This window comes from Numenius arquata, chromosome 11, assembly GCF_964106895.1.
Source record: "Numenius arquata chromosome 11, bNumArq3.hap1.1, whole genome shotgun sequence".
Lineage (NCBI taxonomy): Eukaryota > Metazoa > Chordata > Aves > Charadriiformes > Scolopacidae > Numenius > Numenius arquata.
The window spans coordinates 23,979,776-24,000,788 of record NC_133586.1 but is presented as its reverse complement, the minus strand read 5'-3'; the positions used below and the strand labels follow the sequence as shown (position 1 = coordinate 24,000,788).

At 54.2% G+C, this 21,013-nt stretch overlaps 3 non-coding genes across 3 annotated transcripts; 1 reads left to right on the top strand and 2 right to left on the bottom strand.

Moving 5' to 3' along the window:
- Window positions 1-15,691: 15,691 nt before the first annotated feature.
- On the bottom strand, window positions 15,692-15,763 carry TRNAG-UCC (transfer RNA glycine (anticodon UCC)). Its single transcript has one exon. It is a non-coding gene; the product is annotated as a tRNA-Gly (tRNA).
- Window positions 15,764-17,683: 1,920 nt separating this feature from the next.
- Window positions 17,684-17,755, bottom strand: TRNAM-CAU (transfer RNA methionine (anticodon CAU)). Its single transcript has one exon. It is a non-coding gene; the product is annotated as a tRNA-Met (tRNA).
- Window positions 17,756-20,546: 2,791 nt separating this feature from the next.
- On the top strand, window positions 20,547-20,628 carry TRNAS-AGA (transfer RNA serine (anticodon AGA)). The gene has a single exon. It is a non-coding gene; the product is annotated as a tRNA-Ser (tRNA).
- The last annotated feature ends 385 nt before the right edge of the window (window positions 20,629-21,013 follow it).

Here is a 21,013-nt window from a genome sequence, read left to right as displayed (position 1 = left end):
TTTCTCATCCTCTTTTGCATGCTCTGGATCCCCCTGAGGGTGGGGAAAGGAGTGAGCAGCTGGGTGGGTGTTTGTCTGGGCTTAAAGCGCTGCAGGTACATACACACAAGCGCACATACACTTTCATAGTACATGCACAGCTGGCACACATATGAACGCAGATGGGGAGAGGCAGCGTTGGCAGCACCGAGCATCTTGAGTTTCCCTGGCCAACATCTGCACCCAGAGAAGCACACATGGCAGGTTGTGGTCGTGCATGTGCCGGGGTGCGGAAGCAGGAGTCCGTCCAGCGTGTCCACCTCTCTCTGGGCCCTGCCCTTGAGCCAGTTTTTAACCCAGCGAAGGGTACTCCCACCCAAGCCATGGGCAGCCAGTTTCTCCAGGAGGATACTGTGGGAGACTGTATCAAAGGCTTTACTAACTAAAGTCCAGGTAAACAACATCCACAGCCTTTCTCTCATCCACCAAGCGGCTCACCTTGTCATAGAAGGAGGTCGAGTTTGTCAAGAAGGACCTGCCTTTCATGAACCTGTGCTGGCTGGGCCTCATCGCCTGGGAGTCCTTCATGCCCCGCAGTCTTCTCTTCTCCAGGCTAAACAGGCCCAGGTCTCTCAGCCTCTCCTCATAAGAGAGGCACTCCGTTCATCTATTCTTTATGCAATGTCGCAAAGGCCTGCCTGTCTCATCTGCAGTCCCCCTGGAGACACTGACCTAGCCTGTTCAGGCTCTGGCATTGCAGAGACACCCTGCACTTTACTGGAATTGGGTGTAACGATGTTCCTGACAACTAAGAACCGAGACACCCTCATTTCTCTTGCAGCTTATGGCCAAGGGAAACACAAGGAGCCTCTCTCGGTAGGACTCTCTACCTGAAGGGGACAAAGATTGCCAAGTCTCTGATTCCAGGGTTGCTTAAAGAAAAAAGCAATGTCCTTTGCTGTGCTGACAGTCAAAAGCCAATCTGGATGGTGGGTTGTACGTGGGGGTGGTGTAGCACAGTATTTACAGACTCCCACTCTCTCATCAGCAGTGCTACAAGTAGACGGAGTTACGAAGACCAGGATCGTGATTGTGCATGCTCCGGTCCCTACCAAAATGCCCACCCTAACCCCATCCTACAGTCACACTGCCTACAGAGACATCCTCATGCAATCCCACCACAGGTTGCACCAGCACTGGGTGCAATTTTCAGAAGGACCGCAGTCAGGAAGTATGAGCCACAGAAGAGGTCTGCTGGCTGAAGGTGGCTCTCTGGCTTGCCAAGGTCTGCCCTCAGACAGAAAGGCCTCAGGAGTGCAGGACCCGGAGTGACCTGGTGTCCTGTGTGGGACAGCCTGGCCCGAGCTGCAGGTCCCAGGCCCTGGGGAGCTCTGGGAGATCTCTGGCTGCATACTGAATCCTGTAAGGGGGGCATAAAGGGTTCTCCCCAGGGAGGAGCAGCATCAGAGCCTACAGCGGTAGGAGCAGTTACCATGAGCTTGGGGAAGCAAACAGGCTGGGGACCATGGCAGCCCCAGCAGCTGGTGCTGCCAGGAAGGAAACCAAAGAGAAAAGCGAGGAACCTGCCTGCACTGGCCCGCTACATCCACTGGCCCACTACATCCACTGGCCCAGAATCCTTTCTCCCCGATTGCTGAGTAAGCCTAGCAGAGCCCCAGGAGCACCCTCCACTGCTTGGAGGAATGCTGTCTCAGCCCCACAAGGGGCATTCCTCCTCCTGCAGCAGCAGAGTATCTGCATAGCAAACATACCTTCCCTGTTTCCAAGACCTTCGGAGACTGGGTCCTGCCATACTGCCTCGGTCCCAGCAGAAGTCAGCAGTCCAGCTTGTGCAATCAGTAACAAGCTGCTTTGGGTCCTGGTGCCAACTCTTCCCTCTGTTGAACCTCATTCCCTGCCCTCTCTCTTGATCCCCTCATTCAGCAAGGTCAGGAGCTCGGCTAGGACTGCAACCAAGAGTAAGCATATCTAGTTAATGGCTGCTTCATACTAGCTCCAGGTGAGAAACCAGAGAGGCAATACCTTACACAGGCAGATTGGCAGGTTGTCCAACACGGGGGTGAAGGGAGGCAGCAGCAGAGGTAGAATCATAGAATGGTTTGTGTTAGAAGGGGCCTTAAAGATCATCAAGTTCCAACCCCCCTGCCATGGGTAGGGACACCTCCCACTAGACCAGGTTGCTGACAGCCCCATCCAGCCTGGTCATGAACACCTCCAGGCATGGGGCATCCACAGCTTCTCTGGGCAACCAACCTCACAGTAAAGAATTTCTTCCTAATACCTAGTCTAAATCTCCCCTCTTTTAGTTCAAAACCCTTCCTCCTCCTCCTATGGCTCCACTCCCTGATCAAGAGTCCCTCTCCGTCTCTCGTGTAGTCCCCCTTTGGGTACTGGAAGGCTGCTATAAGGTCTCCCCGGAGCCTTCTCTTCTTCTCCAAGTGGAGAAGAGATGGCAAGTGCAGGCATCGAACAACCGATGACTGGTCCGTGAAGGTCCCCTGTGAGGTGCAACGTTGAAGAGGTTCTACTGGAAACTTCATAACCAGGTTTAATTAGGGAAAAGCAAGGGGTTCACAGCCTGGGTCTTGCAAGAGAGGGCATACCAGGCTTGCCCAAAGAGGTCTGCAGCACCCTCCAAAGGTGAAATGAGCAGAGAACGCTTGGTGGCCCTGTAGAGAGGCCATACTTGGTGATGGGCAGGGATACAGAGAGACTGCCAGGCTTGGCCAGGGGGATTTGGCTGAGTGAGGGTGACCACAGTGGAAAAAGAAGCACCATCCAGGAGGTCCCATGGTGTAATGGTAAGCACTCTGGCCTCTGAATCCAGCGATCTGAGTGCAAACCTCAGTGGGACCTTGTCCTTTTGGCTCCCTCACCATGCTTGCACCCAATTCCCTTGACTTGCTCTTGGGTCAATTCTTTGATGCACTCACATCTTCCTTCTTTTCCTGCGCTTGCAGCACTGGCACTGACATCAGTGACCCTTCTACCCTGTGCCCACCAAGTCTCTGCAACTTTCGTCAGAAATGGCCAGCGCCCCCCTCTGCTGACTTCTGCTTGATGACTGCTCCTGGATGAGGTCCTCCAGCAGGGGCTCAGAGAATCACACAGCAGACGGGGTGGAGACACGATGCAGTCTGAGCCCAGCTCAAAGCAAGGCCAAGTAGAAGCCGTTTTTCATCCTTTGTCTGGTTGGATGCTGCACATCTCCAGAGATGGAGACTCTGCAACCTCCCTGGGCACATGTTTCCCATCTTTGATCACCACTGTTTGTGGCAGTACTTGTATTTCCAATTCTGTCCAGTGCTTCTTGCTCTCTCCGTTGCTCTGAGGCGTTTGTGACTTTCCCTTGCCTGCTTGCTTATTTTTGGTGCTCCGGCTCAGGGAGCTCCACCCACAGCTGGGAGTGCCCCATGCATGGGGGCACACTCACTGTCATGGGAGAGAGCAGGTTCTCCTTCTTCCTTTCAGCGGCGTTGGCCAGCCGAGGTGTGGGGGGGAAACAAACCACCACGAGTCTCCAGCTATGCTGCAAAAAGTCTCTAATAAGAAGGAGCAAATGCGGTGGCACAGGGCAGAGACCAAGACACACGTCTGCAGGGTTCGGGGAGGCAAAGAAAATGGCCCGCTGCCCAAGGAGAAGCTCCACACAAAGTGCTTGCCTTTTCCCATTCTGCTCTACCTGGTGGCAATCGCAGCCCACCAAGAGCAGTCCCTAACTCCAGCACCCTCTCCCCATCAGCAGGAGATTCAGCAAAGCAGAAAAGCACGAGCCCTTTCTCAAGGAGCTCAGAGCAAATTGGAGCCAGGGGAGGCACGGCGAGGCCTGCCATGCAGTGAGGAGCAGCGGGTGCAGGTCCCTCCTGCCTGGTGGGATGGGGACACCCAGCCCATCGGCAAGCCATGGCCACACTCCTGCTGCAGAGTTCCCGTCTTCCTTCCCGCTCCAAAGGGGATAATGCGCCGGCTTCAGCAGTTCAGACTGCAGCGGGGGATAGGCAGACACAGCCCTGACCCCCCCAGACCAAGGGAGCCCCCAGAAGAGATGGGAACCCCCCGGTGCTGAGGGAGCTCCCGACAGCAGCTGACAGAGAGGATCCCACGGCTGTGCTCTGCAGGAAAGAGGTGAGGATGGGGCCCGGCAGGGTCACCACCACCAGGGAGGCCTCGATGGCCACCGTCGAGTCAGCGCAGCGGGCGACGCAGGGCTCGCTGCAGCTGCTTGCAAGTGGGGTTGGGCCACAGGCTCCGCAGGGGCGTGGGGGACAGGGTCTGAAGCAAGACATCTCTCGGTGAGGGAGGCAAAGCTGAAACACAGAGCAGGGAGGAAACACGGACTCCAACATCAGCCTGTCTATTGTTTCTTCCACTCTCGCTGAAGATATACTTTGCTGCCATGCACCTCTGTTTTGAGCTCCACATCCAGAAAGAACCTGCAGCTGATTTTACTAACGCGCACAACACCCTAGGGCTAGATCTGAAGGACTGGGAGCAAAGACCTGCCTAACTGACTACCGATTCCACCAGGACCTCCTCCTGCATTTCCTGGTACGATAGCATGGGTAAAGATTGATGAAATGGACCCAGCTCAAACAGGCTGGGTTGAACAGCTATCTCAGAAATCACCTCTTATAAATGCACACTGTGCCTACAGCTCCCACAACACTCACTGTGCCCTCCGAGTTGCGCGGGACGGGAAGGCTGACCCCCTTTGAGATAGGACCCAGCACAGTGGGTGTAAAGCGCCTGTGGAAAGACTGATCACATTCCATCCCCAGAACTAACACTGCTGCATTGAAGAAGGCACTGGATGAGCTTATCCAGTTGGTTAGAGAGCACGTGCTGCAGCTGCAAATTCTGGTGGGCAGACCTCCCTGCGGCTGAGCCCCATTGATCCCCTTCTGCTTGAAAGAACCCCTCCCTTCCCACCTCTCCCAGGCCACCACCATCAAAAGGCAAAGAGGTGGCAGCCCTCAAACAGTTCTGTTGTAGGGCCAGGCTGAGGCAGCCCAAGTGTCAGCCTGAGTAACCACCATGACAGCAGTTCAGCCCACGGGGAGAGATGGAGCGGACTCGGGCTTACCTTGCTCCTTGAGGAAAAGGAGGCAAGAGAGGAGGATGCGGAGCCAGGAGCAGTGCAGGCTTTTATGCTTTTCATGAAGCATCTGAACACCTAGCAGTTACTGCTCACTGAAGCCCCAATGGTGATTAAGCCCTGGCCTCTTTCACCTGAAATGTTTTGCTCCAGCTGCATACCATCGAATACCAATATATTTAATTTGTGTCCAGGCCTGCGAAAACCCACTGGCTCAGAGGTCTCAGGCTAGCTGGGCAGAGATTTTACGTGGCTTTCCATCACACGGATGCCATTTGTTCCGTCGCCTTCTTCATGGTGAGCTTGGCCACCAGTCACGTTATTCAGCTATTAGGGACGCCTCCAGTCAGCTCTCAAGTGCTTTCAGTCCAGGGGCTCATGCTGACCCAGGGAGATACGCCTCTCCAGCGGGTCATTGTAGGCTCACAGGAGATGGCGGGAGAAGAGACTCATATCTCCAGGGATGTGGCAAAGCTCAACGACAAGGAAAAACCATTGTGGGCTGAGGGCAAGCTTGAGGGCCTCAGGGACCTTGCTTACGCTCAGCAGGCTCTGCCAGAACCTGTCTTTCTGCTCGCGAGCCCAGGGAACAAAGGCAGTTTCTTCACGATGAAGAGCAGAGGGTCGGGCAGGTCCCTCTCAACTAATCTCTCCCTGGGATCTCCATTGCCATGTACCCTGATGACTTGACCAGGCCCTCACGCTTCTTCCAACCAGGGGGTTGGGCTCAGCTTGGGAAGTGGAGAACCTGTGGGAACGAAGCAAATCGGCGCATAGGAGGGTGATCAAAGGGGTGCCCGCGTCCTCCCCTGAAGGAGAAAACCCGCACCCAAATTGACCTGTTTTGCTCAGTGAGTTCACCCCCGAGGCCAAAGGCTTGGATGGTCTGCTTTTGAAGAGAGCCTCGGGGCAGGGAGCCAAAAGCTCATGGCTCTCTTTTCTGGGTAAGGGATCGGGTGGCTCGTTCCCTGCATTTCAGATTTCAAAGGGACATGGAATCAGTCTCCCAGAGCACCTGGGCGTCATCGTGATGTGGAAGAGTTGGGAAAAACCCTGAGCTCCAGGCAAACATGAGCCATCGTGCTGTTGGCTTCAGTGGACACTGTGCCCCTGTCTCAGGCATGACAGGGATACTAGAGCTCATAGCCTCATTCCTCTAAAAGTGCCGCTTTCCTCAAGGGCATTTCCTCAGGTTTTAGCACCGTTCCTGAATCAGCTGCTACTTCTGTCCAATCTTGTACTGCAGCTGCCTTCCAGGCCATTGCCTTTGCGTGGCTGCACTGGAGAGCAGATGCTAGGGTTATGGGGTAAGGTCTGCTGATGGGTTGAATGGAAGTTTTCTTGTCTTCTCTATAGTGATACCTCAAGGATTCCCTTTTCTTTACCTCATTCTCAGCTGAATTGTTTCATCCCACTTTAAAAACCCATCTACTTCTAGGTTTGATCTGCATGCACCAAGAGGTCGGAGTGTGCTTCATCTGCCACCTTGGAGAGCAACAGGGCTGCTGTGTGTAAGGAATCCACCTGCTCTGCATTTCAGTTTCATGCCAGTGACTAGAAGACCCTTCTGGCCAGAAGGCCTGGAGAGAGGAGAGAAAGTCTCTTCCAACACAGATTTCACTGTAAATCCTTGGGAGGAGTCTTCACTCCTAACCCTATGGCTTTCTCCATCCTAGTCTGTTTGCGGCCATGCCCACTCGCAGGTCCAGCCAGGAGCAGGTCCGAGCAGGTGTTCCCAGTGGGCACTGTATTGGCTGTATGTGGCCAGGCGTTGGTATGGAGGGCAGCGGGTGGCCTCTGTGAGAAGGGGTAAGGGGCTGCCCTGTGCTGGACCCAGCTGGATAACACTGGGCCATCAGCCAAGTTTGTGGCACCTGTGATGGAGCTCCAGGATGAGTTGCTCCTTCCCTTGCCAGGCCATGACCCTCCAAAACCAATTGAGAGTGGCCTCTGCCAGAAGTTCTCCTTGTCTGTGAGCTAGCAGCAGCAACACGGCATAGGTATCTGCAGGTGAGCTGCCTCCTACCCGAGTACTTGGTGGGCCAGAAGGTCACTTGGATGTTGACTGTGAGATCCCCTCTGGCTCTGCGTGTGATGGGCCATCCACAGGAATACCACTTGCCCTAGGCGCTTGTCTTAATTTTGTAGTGGATGCCACTGCATGGTATATCTTTTCATATGCGAACACCACTTGGTCCAAAGGAAGTGGACAGCCCACTAGAGGAGATCTGAGAATATGCAGCTGTGACAGTGTTAAAAATGGCAGCTGACAGAAAATGGTGCGCCCCTTGTATGTAGGGGAAGGTACTTCATGGTCAGATGTACTTGCAGGTAAACGGGAAGGGGCAGCTGGTCCCATCAGCCAATCACAACAGGCCACGTGGCGGGAGAGGGGAGAGACTAATCATTAAGACCCACATTACTCACAAGTTGCAACAAGGCTAATGCCAACTGTCTTTTGGGGAAAAGAAGTGATGGAGCTGGCAGTGCAGCCCGGGAAGAGGTGCCTGAGAGACAGTGACCTCTTCAACAGTGGCAGTGTTCAGCAGTCAAAAGTTCAGAAGAAAAGGCCTAGAGCCTGCTGAGGTGACTGGAAAGGTTTGTCTGCTCAGAGCCAGAGGACTTCCAGAGGTCCCTTCTAACCTTCATTATTCCAGGGTGCACTGAGTCACATGCTCTCTTGAGCAGCCAACAAAAGGCAATGCCCTGGAAGGCGGCAGTGGCAGCACGAGAAGCCACAGAAGCACCAGCTGATTCAGGAATGGTGCTAAAATGTGTGGAAATGGCCTAGAGGAAAGCAGCCGCTTTGGGAGGAATGAGCCTATGAGCTCTGGTATCCCTGGCACATCTGAGGCCAGGCCACCGTGTCCAGTGAAGTCCACAGCATGATGAGTCATGTTTGCCTGGAGCTCAGGGTTTTTCCCAACTCTTCCACATCACGATGACTCCCGGGTGCTCTGGGAGACTGATCCCATGTCCCTTTGAAATTTGAAATACAGGGAACGAGCCACCCCATCTCTTACCCAGAAAAGAGAGCCATGAGCTTTTGGCTCCCTGCCCTGAGGCTCTCCTCAAAAGCAGACCATCCAGCCTTTAGCCTCTGGGGTGAACTCACTGAGCAAAACAGGTCAATTTGGGTGCAGGTCTCTTCCAGGGAAGGACGCGGGCATCTCTTTGATCACCCTCCTACGCACTGATCTGCTCTTTTCCAACAGGTTCTCCGCTTCCCAAGCTGAGCCCAGGCTCCTGGTTGGAAGAAGCATGAAAGCCTGGTCGAGTCATCAGGGTACATGGCAACGGAGGTCCCATGGAGAAGTCGCTTGAGAGAGACCTGCCTGCCCCTCTGGTCTGCTCTTTGGTCATTATGAATAGCCTTCCTTCCCTGGGCTCATGGGCAGAAAAAAACCAGGCTGTGACAGAGCTGAGGAGAATATGCAAGGTCCTCGTGGCCCTCACTCCTGTCCACAATGGGCTTCACTCCAGCCCACAGGGATCCTGCTTTGACTTTGAGCTTTGGCACATCCCTGGAGACGTCTCTCATCTCACCACCTGTCAACTGTGTGCTTACAGGGACCGCCAGGGAGAGATGTCTCTCACTGTTAGCTGTGTCTGTGGATGGAAAACCCTTGAGAGCTGGCTTGACACCTAGAACCAGGTGGGCTTTAAAGCAGGACGTGAGCACCAAGCTAAGAATGAGAGAGAGAAGTGGTGGCTCTTAATGTACCATTGTACAGACTGCATGAAAACTTTTAATTCAACCCAATTAACAAGAAAGCCAAGAACAAAGGCATTCTGGAAATCCCTTTACTGAACACAGCCCTTTCCCCAGGACAGTGATTCGAGATTGTCGCATGAGCACAAAACCTTCGCGCACCAGCTCAGTCTCCTAAGAATAACCTCCACCCACCAAAAAACACAAAAAGAGAACATTAGATGTGAGGCTCTAGTTATGATTTTCATGGAGATTATGTGAATCAAATGGTTTTACTTGAAATAGCAACAGCTACAAAGCATGTCACAGAAAAGATAGGTGGCAGTCAGTTTGCACGTGTAGTGCAACACCCACTTTTAAGACCCACCTAGTTCTACTCTGGATCTGAACTAGCCAGGAGATCTTAGTGTGCTCCACGCCACCATGGAGAGCACAAGGGCTCAGTGGGTGCATGAAATGCCGCCTGCTCTGCATTTCACTTTCATGCCAGTGACTAGAAAGCACTCTTCTGGGCAGAAGAGCTGGGAGGAGGAGGAGGGAAAGTCTGTCCCAGCGCAGCTTTCACTGTAAATCACTGAGGAACACTTCACTCCCAATCCTGATAGTTCCTTCCTGTCCACCTCCAGACCTTAGCCCCAAACCCCGGCATCTTCTCACCAGTACTGGCACTGTCACTACCATCTCCTGGTGGCCCACTTGTGAGTGTGGGAGGCTCGGCTGTGAGATCCCCCGGCTGCTATGGTGGGGACAAGGCCTCGAGTCCCTGCACAGGTGAAAGTGTAACTGTTAGGTGGATACGTGGTTGGAGTGGGTGGTGTCAAAAGGTCCTTTCCAACTGAAGCTGTTTGATGAAAGCTGAGGGGAGCGATCATTGCCCTTCCCTTGGCACTGCAGAGGCCACATCTGGATTGGTGTGTCCCCAGGAACAAGAGAGCTGGTGACGGTCTGTCATGGGCAGAGGTACTGGCAGAGGACCAGGCAGAACGTTAAGGGCTGGAGCACATGACGTATGGGGTGAAGCCAATGGCACTAAGATTGCGGAACCTGGTGGAGGTGAGCAAAGTGGGGAGGAAGGGCTGGAACTGCTGTCTCCCACTAGCTACAGGAGGTTATGGAAAGCATGGAGCCAGAGCCTCCTGAGAGGTGCGCTGCAAAAGGGCATGAGGCCACAATCGCAAGTTGCAACAAGGCTCATGCCAGCTGTCTTTTTGGGAAAGGAAATGACAGGGGGCACGGTGCAGACCTGGAAGAGCTGATGGAGAAACAATGAGCTCTCAGACAGTGGCAGTGTTCAGAAGTGAATGGGACAAGGCTCTGAGACTGCTGAGGTACCGGGGAGGTTTGGAAGCAGTGGATAGGAGCAGAAGACTTGCAGACGTCCATTCCAACCTTTGTTATTCTAGGGTACACTGAGCCACACAAGCCCTTGAGCAGCCACTGAAAGGCAATTCCTTGGAACAGAGCGAATGCAGGAGATTGCATAGAAGGACCGTTGCTCCAGGAACAGTGCTAAAACCTAAGGAAATGCCCTTGAGGAAAGCGGCACTTTTAGAGGAATGAGGCTATGAGCTCTGGTATCCCTGTCACGCCTGAGACAGGGGCACAGTGTCCAACTGTGAAGTGAAGCCAACAGCACGATGGCTCATGTTTGCCTGGAGCTCAGGGTTTTTCCCAACTCTTCCACATCACGATGACTCCCAGGTGCTCTGGGAGACCGATCCCATGTCCTTTTGAAATTTGAAATGCATGGAAGGGGCCACCTGATCTCTGACCCAGAAAAGAGAGCCATCAGTTTTTGGCTCCCTGCCCCGAGGCTCTCTTCAAAAGCAGACCATCCAAGCCTTTGGCCTCTGGGGTGAACTCACTGAGCAAAACAGGTCAATTTGGGTGCGGGTTTTCTCCTTCAGGGGAGGACGCGGGCACCCCTTTGATCACCCTCCTATGCGCCGATTTGCTTCGTTCCCACAGGTTCTCCACTTCCCAAGCTGAGCCCAACCCCCTGGTTGGAAGAAGCGTGAGGGCCTGGTCAAGTCATCAGGGTACATGGCAATGGAGATCCCAGGGAGAGATTAGTTGAGAGGGACCTGCCCGACCCTCTGCTCTTCATCGTGAAGAAACTGCCTTTGTTCCCTGGGCTCGCGGGCAGAAAAGACAGGTTCTGGCAGAGCCTGCTGAGCGTAAGCAAGGTCCCTGAGGCCCTCAAGCTTGCCCTCAGCCCACAATGGTTTTTCCTTGTCGTTGAGCTTTGCCACATCCCTGGAGATATGAGTCTCTTCTCCCGCCATCTCCTGTGAGCCTACAATGACCCGCTGGAGAGGCGTATCTCCCTGGGTCAGCATGAGCCCCTGGACTGAAAGCACTTGAGAGCTGACTGGAGGCGTCCCTAATAGCTGAATAACGTGACTGGTGGCCAAGCTCACCATGAAGAAGGCGACGGAACAAATGGCATCCGTGTGATGGAAAGCCACGTAAAATCTCTGCCCAGCTAGCCTGAGACCTCTGAGCCAGTGGGTTTTCGCAGGCCTGGACACAAATTAAATATATTGGTATTCGATGGTATGCAGCTGGAGCAAAACATTTCAGGTGAAAGAGGCCAGGGCTTAATCACCATTGGGGCTTCAGTGAGCAGTAACTGCTAGGTGTTCAGATGCTTCATGAAAAGCATAAAAGCCTGCGCTGCTCCTGGCTCCGCATCCTCCTCTCTTGCCTCCTTTTCCTCAAGGAGCAAGGTAAGCCCGAGTCCGCTCCATCTCTCCCCGTGGGCTGAACTGCTGTCATGGTGGTTACTCAGGCTGACACTTGGGCTGCCTCAGCCTGGCCCTACAACAGAACTGTTTGAGGGCTGCCACCTCTTTGCCTTTTGATGGTGGTGGCCTGGGAGAGGTGGGAAGGGAGGGGTTCTTTCAAGCAGAAGGGGATCAATGGGGCTCAGCCGCAGGGAGGTCTGCCCACCAGAATTTGCAGCTGCAGCACGTGCTCTCTAACCAACTGGACAAGCTCATCCAGTGCCTTCTTCAATGCAGCAGTGTTAGTTCTGGGGATGGAATGTGATCAGTCTTTCCACAGGCGCTTTACACCCACTGTGCTGGGTCCTATCTCAAAGGGGGTCAGCCTTCCCGTCCCGCGCAACTCGGAGGGCACAGTGAGTGTTGTGGGAGCTGTAGGCACAGTGTGCATTTATAAGAGGTGATTTCTGAGATAGCTGTTCAACCCAGCCTGTTTGAGCTGGGTCCATTTCATCAATCTTTACCCATGCTATCGTACCAGGAAATGCAGGAGGAGGTCCTGGTGGAATCGGTAGTCAGTTAGGCAGGTCTTTGCTCCCAGTCCTTCAGATCTAGCCCTAGGGTGTTGTGCGCGTTAGTAAAATCAGCTGCAGGTTCTTTCTGGATGTGGAGCTCAAAATAGAGGTGCATGGCAGCAAAGTATATCTTCAGCGAGAGTGGAAGAAACAATAGACAGGCTGATGTTGGAGTCCGTGTTTCCTCCCTGCTCTGTGTTTCAGCTTTGCCTCCCTCACCGAGAGATGTCTTGCTTCAGACCCTGTCCCCCACGCCCCTGCGGAGCCTGTGGCCCAACCCCACTTGCAAGCAGCTGCAGCGAGCCCTGCGTCGCCCGCTGCGCTGACTCGACGGTGGCCATCGAGGCCTCCCTGGTGGTGGTGACCCTGCCGGGCCCCATCCTCACCTCTTTCCTGCAGAGCACAGCCGTGGGATCCTCTCTGTCAGCTGCTGTCGGGAGCTCCCTCAGCACCGGGGGGGTTCCCATCTCTTCTGGGGGCTCCCTTGGTCTGGGGGGGTCAGGGCTGTGTCTGCCTATCCCCCGCTGCAGTCTGAACTGCTGAAGCCGGCGCATCATCCCCTTTGGAGCGGGAAGGAAGACGGGAACTCTGCAGCAGGAGTGTGGCCATGGCTGCGCCACCAAACCCTCTCAGCAGTCATTGCTGATTGAGTTGCAGAAACTTTGGGACAGGTGTACGTCTTCCTCTGACTGAATGCTGTTGCTTCTGCTTTCTCTCTTCCTCCATCTATTCCCAGCAGCAAGTGGAAATCCTTCTGCTAAGTGTTGTTCCTCTGCAGGAGACCTGGACGTCTGCATGCTAGGTCCCCTTGCAGGGGCTCCACGGGTGTCATTGTGTGGCTGCTTCCCACTTCTGCACAGCTAGAGGTTTTGTCAGCCCTGCCAAAGGGACACTGAGGTGATTAAGGACTTGGCTCATCTGTCATACAGAGAGAGGCTGGGACGGCTGGGGTTGCTTAGCCTGGGGAAGGGAAGGGAAGGGAAGGGAAGGGAAGGGAAGGGAAGGGAAGGGAAGGGAAGGGAAGGGAAGGGAAGGGAAGGGAAGGGAAGGGAAGGGAAGGGAAGGGAAGGGAAGGGAAGGGAAGGGAAGGGAAGGGAAGGGAAGGGAAGGGAAGGGAAGGGAAGGGAAGGGAAGGGAAGGGAAGGGAAGGGTGAGGAGGCACCTTATCCATGTCTCCAAATACCTGTGGTGGGAGGGATGACAGGCAGAGTAAAGGAGAACGCCATCTTCTTGTGAGATGTGCCCAGTGGGCGGGTAAAAAGCAATGGACACAGGTGGAAATACAAGAAATGCCACCCAGAGTAACCTTCCTTTACTGCGAGGATGGTAAAAGACCGTTGTCCCAATTGGTCAGATGTGAATGTTAATACAGGCCTTTTGATATGTCCTCTCAGCTGTTGTTCATAAACATCATATGAAAAATAGCCATTGCAATTTTCTCTTTTGTTGGTTTTGTGGGAATAATCTCCAGGGGGTGGGTACGGAGTGGAAAGGGGGAAAGCACTGGCTTTCGGGTCTGGGTGTAGGCAGTGTGGCTGCAAGATGGGGTTAGGGTGGGCATTTTGGTAGGGACCGGAGCATGCAGAGTCACGATCCTGGTCTTCGTAATTCCGTCTACTTGTAGCACTGCTGATGACAGAGTGGGAGTCTGTAAATACTGTGCCAACCCAAACCCTCCATACAAGCTCGCTGCCCAGATTGGGTTTTGACTGTCAGCACAGCAAAGAGCATTGCTTCCTTTGCTTTAAGCAACCCTGGAATCAGAGATGTGAGAAGCTTTGTACCCTTGAGACTCTTCAAGTCTAGTTGTGAGAGGCTCCCTGTGTTTCCCTTGGCCCACAAGTTGCAAAAGTTGCAAAAGAAATGAGGGTGTCTCAGTTCTTGGTTACCAGGAACATCGTTACACCCAATTCCAGTAAACTTCAGGTTGTCTCTGCAGGGCCGGAGACTGGACAAAATCAGTCAGCACTGGGGGCGTAGGGTCTCTGAGACACACAGTCTTGATTGTTAAATGGAGTATTTCAAACCAAGTTAGTGTGTCTGTTTTCAGGAAAGAATGCTGTAGAGGAACTAATGCTGTGCTCTGAACACAGGCATTGTAAATACCAGTGTCCCCTCTGAAGGGGAAGAAACCCCCCATTTGACCAGCCAGCACTGGAGAGATGGGAAAAAATGGAGGAGGCTGGAGAGCAAATTCATTCCAGTGTGACTTTGAGACATTATATAAAGAACAGACATCCTCCCACTGTACCCCTGCATTGGGTTTGCATGGCAAGGCTTTGGTAGCGGCGGGGCTACAGGCCCCCCTTCTGTAAGAAGATGTCAGAATCTTTCCCCGTGTCTGACAGGGCCAATGCCAGCCGGCTCCAAGACAGATCCACCGCCAGCCAAGGATGAGCCTATCTGTAACAGTGGTAGCGCCTCTGTGATAACACATTCAAGAAGGCAGGAAAAAATACCAACTGCACAATTGCAGCCAGAGAGAGGAGCGAGAAGATGTGAGAGAAACACACATCTGGTGCAGACACCAAGGTCAGCGAAGAAGGAGGGGAGGAGGTGCTCTAGGTGCTGGAGCGGGGATTCCCCTGCAGCCTGTGGTGAAGATCATGGCGACGCAGACTGTCCCCTCTGCAGCCCATGGTGGTCCTCAGTGGAGCAGATATCCACCTGCAGCCCGTGGAGGACACCTTGCTGGAGCAGATGGATGCCCAAAGGGGACTGTGACCCTGTGGGAAGCTTGTGCGGGAGCAGGCTCTTGGCAGGACCTGTGACCCCGTGGAGAGAGGAGCCCATGCTGGAGCAGGTTTTCTGGCAGGACCTGTGGTCCCGCAGGGGACACACGCTGGGGCAGTCTGTTCCTGAAAAACTGGCCCCTGTGGAAAGGGCCAGGACCCGTGCTGGCGCAGTTCATGAAGATCTGCAGCCCATGGGAAGGACTCACACTGGAGAAGTTTCTGGAGCGCTATCTCCTGTGAGAGGGACCCCATGCTGGAGCAGGGGAAGAGCGTGAAGAGTCCTCCCGCTGTTTTGCCCATGACTGTAATTGCTGAGGGACCTCTCTGTCCTTATCTCAAGCTTTTTGTTATATTTTTTGTCCCCTCTCTAGCTGAGGAGGGGAGTGATAGGGCGTCCCGCCGGGCTCAACCCACCCCAACCCCAAATCGCCTACTCGTGTATGCCTTGGTCCCCACCGTGGCCATTCTCGATCTTCATCTTTACCCTGCCACAGCAGAACACGCTTTCCTTGCCAGTTGCAAGCAGCAACTCCACCACAGTGAGCTACCTCACCAGGAAGAATATAATATGCTGCCCCCTGCTGCTCGGTCACAACAGTCCAGGGTTGCATAAGGCCGGGCTTACAGGACCTGTGGCTCCTCGTGGAGCCTAGCAGCAAGGCAGGGCCTGGAGAGCAGGCAGAGGTGCTGGGCCTGCCCGGGGGTGGGGGGAAGGCAGGTGACCGCCAAGAGCTGCGCTGTGTGGACGCCGGCAGGAGGGCAGTACCCCCGGTCAGGGCACCCTGGCTCAGCGCTGGGTGCTAGCTGCCCCGCGGAGGCAGCGAGGCCCAGCTAAAGGGAATCCCGCCTGCGTTGGCCGGGAATCGAACCCGGGTCAACTGCTTGGAAGGCAGCTATGCTCACCACTATACCACCAACGCACCTGTTACTGCGGCCTCCTAACCGCAACTCCTGCTCCTCCCCTTCACCCACTCTCGGCCTCTGCTGCCCCGCGCCACGGCTGGCCACCTCCTCCCACCCCCTGCGCACACGCTGCCACAACCTCCTACAAAGCACGTGCGCTTTTCTTGGCTAGAAAACCTCAAGCTGCACTAGCCACCGACTAGGGGAGATCAGCATCAGCGACTGCCCGGCGATGGAGCAGGACACTGGGCAAACCGGGACTGACCTCCAGGCACGGACTCTGCACAGGCTCCACGGGACCCCCTGGTGTGCACGTCGGCGGTCGGGGGGAGCGGGGGTGTCCCAGCACTGATCTCCGGTCCTAAGCAGCCGGGGAGGAAGGAAAGGATCGGGATGTCTGTCTTGTTCATGCTTGTATGAGGGCTGCTGGTGCTTCCGGGGGTGCTGCCAACGCTGCCGCTCCCCATCTGCCTTCATACGTGTGCCAGCTGGGCATGTACTATGAAAGTCTGAGCATGCTTGTGTGTGTCTACCTGCAGTGGCATGAGCGTAGCCAAACACCCACCCAGCTGCTCACTGCTTTCCCCGCCTTGAGTGGGACGCAGAGCATAGAAAGTAGGATGAGGAAGCCTCCAGGTCAGGATAAACACAAAGACACGCCTTAGCAAAAACCGTTCTGGGTAAAACAGATTCCGTTTGGGGGAAATAAATTTATTGCCAATTGAAATAGATTCACATAGTGAGAAACAACAAGACAAACAAAACCCACCAACTTCCCTCCCTCTTACCCAGGCTCAGCTTCACTCCCTCACTCCAGGCTCCTCTGTCCAACCACGCGGCACAGGGGGGATGCATTTTCCCTCTGCTCTTTCTGACACTATTTTTTTTTTTATACCTCCTCTCTCTGTCTGAGCATTTTCTGTCCTTTCTGGATTATGTTTTCATAGATGCCACAAACGATGGCTCAGCTGTGTCCTGTAGTTGGACTGCTGTGGAGCTGGAACCAGCCGTGTGCAGGGCATGAGATGGTATCGACTATGAAATGAAGACAAGCACCTAGGGCAAGCGGTATTCCTGTGGATGGCCCGTCACACGCAGAGCCAGAGGGGACCTCACAGTCAACATCCAAGCGAGCTTCTGGCCCACCAAGTACTCGGGTAGGAGGCAGCTCACCTGCAGATACCCATGCTGTGTTGCTGCTGATAGCCCACAAAGCACTCAGACAAGGAGAACTTCTGGCAGAGGCCACTCTCAATTGGTTTTGGAGGGTCATGGCCTGGCAAGGGAAGGAGCAACTCATCCTGGAGCTCCATCACAGGTGCCACAAACTTGGCTGATGGCTCAGTGTTATCCAGCTGGGTCCAGCACAGGGCAGCCCCTTACCCCTTCTCACAGAGGCCACCCTGCAGCATCCCCGCTGCCCTCCATACCGGTGCCTGGCCACATACAGCGCCCATTGGGAATACCTGCTCGGACCTGCTCCTGGCTGGACCTGCGAGTGGGCATGGCAGCAAACAGACTAGGATGGAGAAAGCCACCAGATGGCCAAGTTTACCGCACTGGTCTTTCCCAAACTAGCACCAGTCTTGTCCTCCTCCCCACCTGCAGACCTCCTCCCCACCTGCTTGTGGCTGGGAAATTGGGATTGAGCTGCCTGATGGGAAGACAGACACACCCGTGTCCCCAGGACACCCACTGCCTGGTGGGAGGAGCTCTGCCTGCTGCTCCTACCTGTCTCTGCCTTGCTGGGGGTGACTGCTGGCTGCTAAGAAAGCAAAGGAGAAAGAAGGCCTGAGGACAGAGAGAAGGGGCTGAGGGTGTGGGAGGGACACGGCCCTGCTTTCCCAAAGAGCTAGAGCAGAGCAGGTTAAAACTTGCTGAAGGAAGCAAGGCAGAGGCAGTGCCTGTCAGGAGCAGGGGGGAAAAGAGCATCTCGCTAGCAGAGGATGGTTTCGATCCATCGACCTCTGGGTTATGGGCCCAGCACGCTTCCGCTGCGCCACTCTGCTTCCTGTGGCCCCTTTGCCTGCGCCCTCCCACAGTGGTGGATGATGCCCCCTGGCACTGCCAGCACCAGTGCCTGTCCTCAGGTCCCCTTCCCTTCCTCCTGCCTGTGCTCTGCACATGCTTTTCCGAAGTAAGTTGAGTTCTCTGTATCAACTTTCTACGAAATTTTGGGCCCTCGCCAGGGACACCTGGCTCACCCCAAACTCTGTCATGTAGATGACTTTTGAACCAAGACTCTGTTATTTTATTTCATCCCCCTCTGGACCCACTTCTGGGGTCTGTGTGGGCTGTCCTCCCACTTCTGAGGTGGTTGGGTCCCCTTCTGAGAGCAGTTTGTCCTGCTTTCTGGGATAGTTTGCCCCCCTCTGGCATTGGTTTAATGCTCTTGGGACCGTATACGTGCATGTAAGCGATCTATCATAATCTGCTGTTATATTATCGATAAGTTCGCGTTACTAGGAATAAGTTTGTAGTAACCTGTGTGTATTATATATACAGACGTTGCTGTTGTTATTGAGTGCTGCTATTATTGTCACTGTTATTGATTGTTGCTATAATTTATTGTCGTTATTGTTTGCTGATAATAATTTGCAATAGCTTGCAATATATATATTTGCTTTATTAATCATAGGTATACTTGCTAGTGATGTTTTTTGTAGTATTTGTGAAATCTGTAATAAAGAAAAGAAATTTTGAGGATGAAGCCTCCATTTCCTTGGGTATTACGGAATCCTACAAACACACAGTCGCAATCTGTGCACAGCCACAGGCCAAGTAACCCTTTAGGTCGTGATGGCATGGACAGCTCAGTGACACCAACAGCTTTGGCCAGCTAAACTGCACCTAGAACTGCATTCACCCTATTAGAAGATCTTTATTCTACATGCTGTGAATTCAGTGTGACTTCAGGCACTGAAGTCTCTTTCAGTAGGATCCAGCTTCCTCCTGTCTTTGTTCCACCTCCTTATCTCCCTTACTAGACAAAAGAAAAGAAGCGATAATAATTGTTGGACCTTCTAGTGGGCCTGAGTCATGGCACCCATCCTGCTTCTGCCCCGTGCACAAAACCTGTGCAGGGCTTATAAAAAAGCCCTGCAGACGTGTGCCTTGGTCTCTGCCCTATACCACCGCATTTGCTCCTTCTCATTAAAGACTTTGTGCAGCATAGCTGGAGACTCGTGGTGGTTTGTTCTCCCCCCGCCTTGGCTGGCCAACACCGCTGAAAGGAAGAAGGAGAACCTGCTCCCTCCCATGACGGTGAGTCTGCCCCCACGCGTGGGGCACTCCCAGCTGTGGGTGGAGCTCCCTGAGCCGGAGCACCAAAAATAAGCAAGCAGGCAAGGGAAAGTCAGAAACGCCTCAGAGCAACGGAGAGAGCAAGAAGCACTGGACAGAATTGGAAATACAAGTACTGCCACAAACAGTGGTGGTCAAAGATGGGAAACGTGTGCCCAGGGAGGTTGCAGAGTCTCCATCTCTGGAGATGTGCAGCATCCAACCAGACAAAGGATGAAAAACGGCTTCTACTTGGCCTTGCTTTGAGCTGGGCTCAGACTGCATCGTGTCTCCACCCCGTCTGCTGTGTGATTCTCTGAGCCCCTGCTGGAGGCCCTCCTCCAGGAGCAGCCATCAAGCAGAAGTCAGCAGAGAGGGGGCGCTGGCCATTTCTGACGAAAGCTGCAGGGACTTGGTGGGCACAGGGTAGAAGGGTCACTGATGTCACTGCCAGTGCTGCAAGCACAGGAAAAGAAGGAAGATGTGAGTGCATCAAAGAATTGACCCAAGAGCAAGTCAAGGGAATTGGGTATAAGCATGGTGAGGGAGCCAAAAGGACCAGGCCCCACTGAGGTTTGCACTCAGATCGCTGGATTCAGAGGCCAGAGTGCTTACCATTACACCATGGGACCTCCTGGATGGCTCATTTTGGTCACCCTCGCTCAGCCAAATCCCCCTGGCCAAGCCTGGCAGTCTCTCTGTCTCCCTGCCCATCACCAAGTATGGCCTCTCTACAGGGCCACCAAGCGTTCTCTGCTCATTTCACCTTTGGAGGGAGCTGCAGACCTCTTTGGGCAAGCCTGGTATGCCCTCTCTTGCAAGACCCAGGCTGTGAAACCCTTGCTTTTCCCTAATTAAACCTGGTTATGAAGTTTCCAGTAGAACCTCTTCAACGTTGCACCTCACAGGGTACATTCATGGACCAGTCATCGGTTGTTCGATGCCTGCACTTGCCATCTCTTCTCCACTTGGAGATGGAAAGGGACTCTTGATCAGGGAGTGGAGCCATAGGAGGAGGGGGAAGGGACAACCTGCCAGCAGAAGAAGACGTAAGAAAGCCTGGAGCCAGACTGAAGAGATATCTGTTTGCATTGTCCAGGAATTGAAGCCGCGTCAACTGCTTGGAAGGCAGCTGTGCTCAGCACAAGTCCACCAACGCACCTGTGTGCAGTGCTGCCTCCTGCTCCTCCAGATCAGAGCCTGGCTGGCCTCCTGCTTCCAGCCTCACACAGACTCACTTCCTCCTGAAATCACACCCCCACCCCCTGCCACACCCCCACCTCCCCCCATGGCAGGACATCTGAGATGCCTGGCTGAGGACAAGGCACTGGGAGCTGCCACCATAGCTCCTGGTGTTACGCCTCTCAAGGCTTCTGGAAGGCTGGCACCAGGTGCCCGTCATGCTCCGTGCAGGTTGCAACTGCAAATCTTTGAGTGAAGGCTGGCACTGGAACTCCCCGGGAGCTGGGTGTCATTGCAGAGGGCACGTGATGAGCAGGGCAGAGACAGCTGGAGCAGGTAGTTGTGGCCGAGTGGTGAAGGCGATGGACTAGAAATCCATTGGGGTTTCCCCGCGCAGGTTCGAATCCTGCCAACTACGGGGCACAGTCCCCTTTTGGTCTCCCTGCAACTGACCAGGCTGCAGCTGTGGGACTCGGCTCCATGTACCTGGTGCCCAGGGAGACAGTAAAACCCCTTGCCTGCAGCACTTGTCCGTGCCCCTCCCCTGAAATTCCTGCACGAATGGGAAATCCTGCTCCCTCCCCTGAAATTCCTGCACGAGTGGGAAATCCTGCTCCCGTTGACAAGGTAGGCAAGTTGAGGGCAGAGAACGGACCAGTACTGAGTATGAGCCACGAAACAGAGGGCCGCTGTTGTTGCTTCTTGAGCAGAACTTCAGAGCCTCTTCTCACCTGACACGCCAAGCAGCACAGCCCCAGCAGCTGTCTTCCCTATCCCTGAAACTACAGCAGCTCACCTCCAAA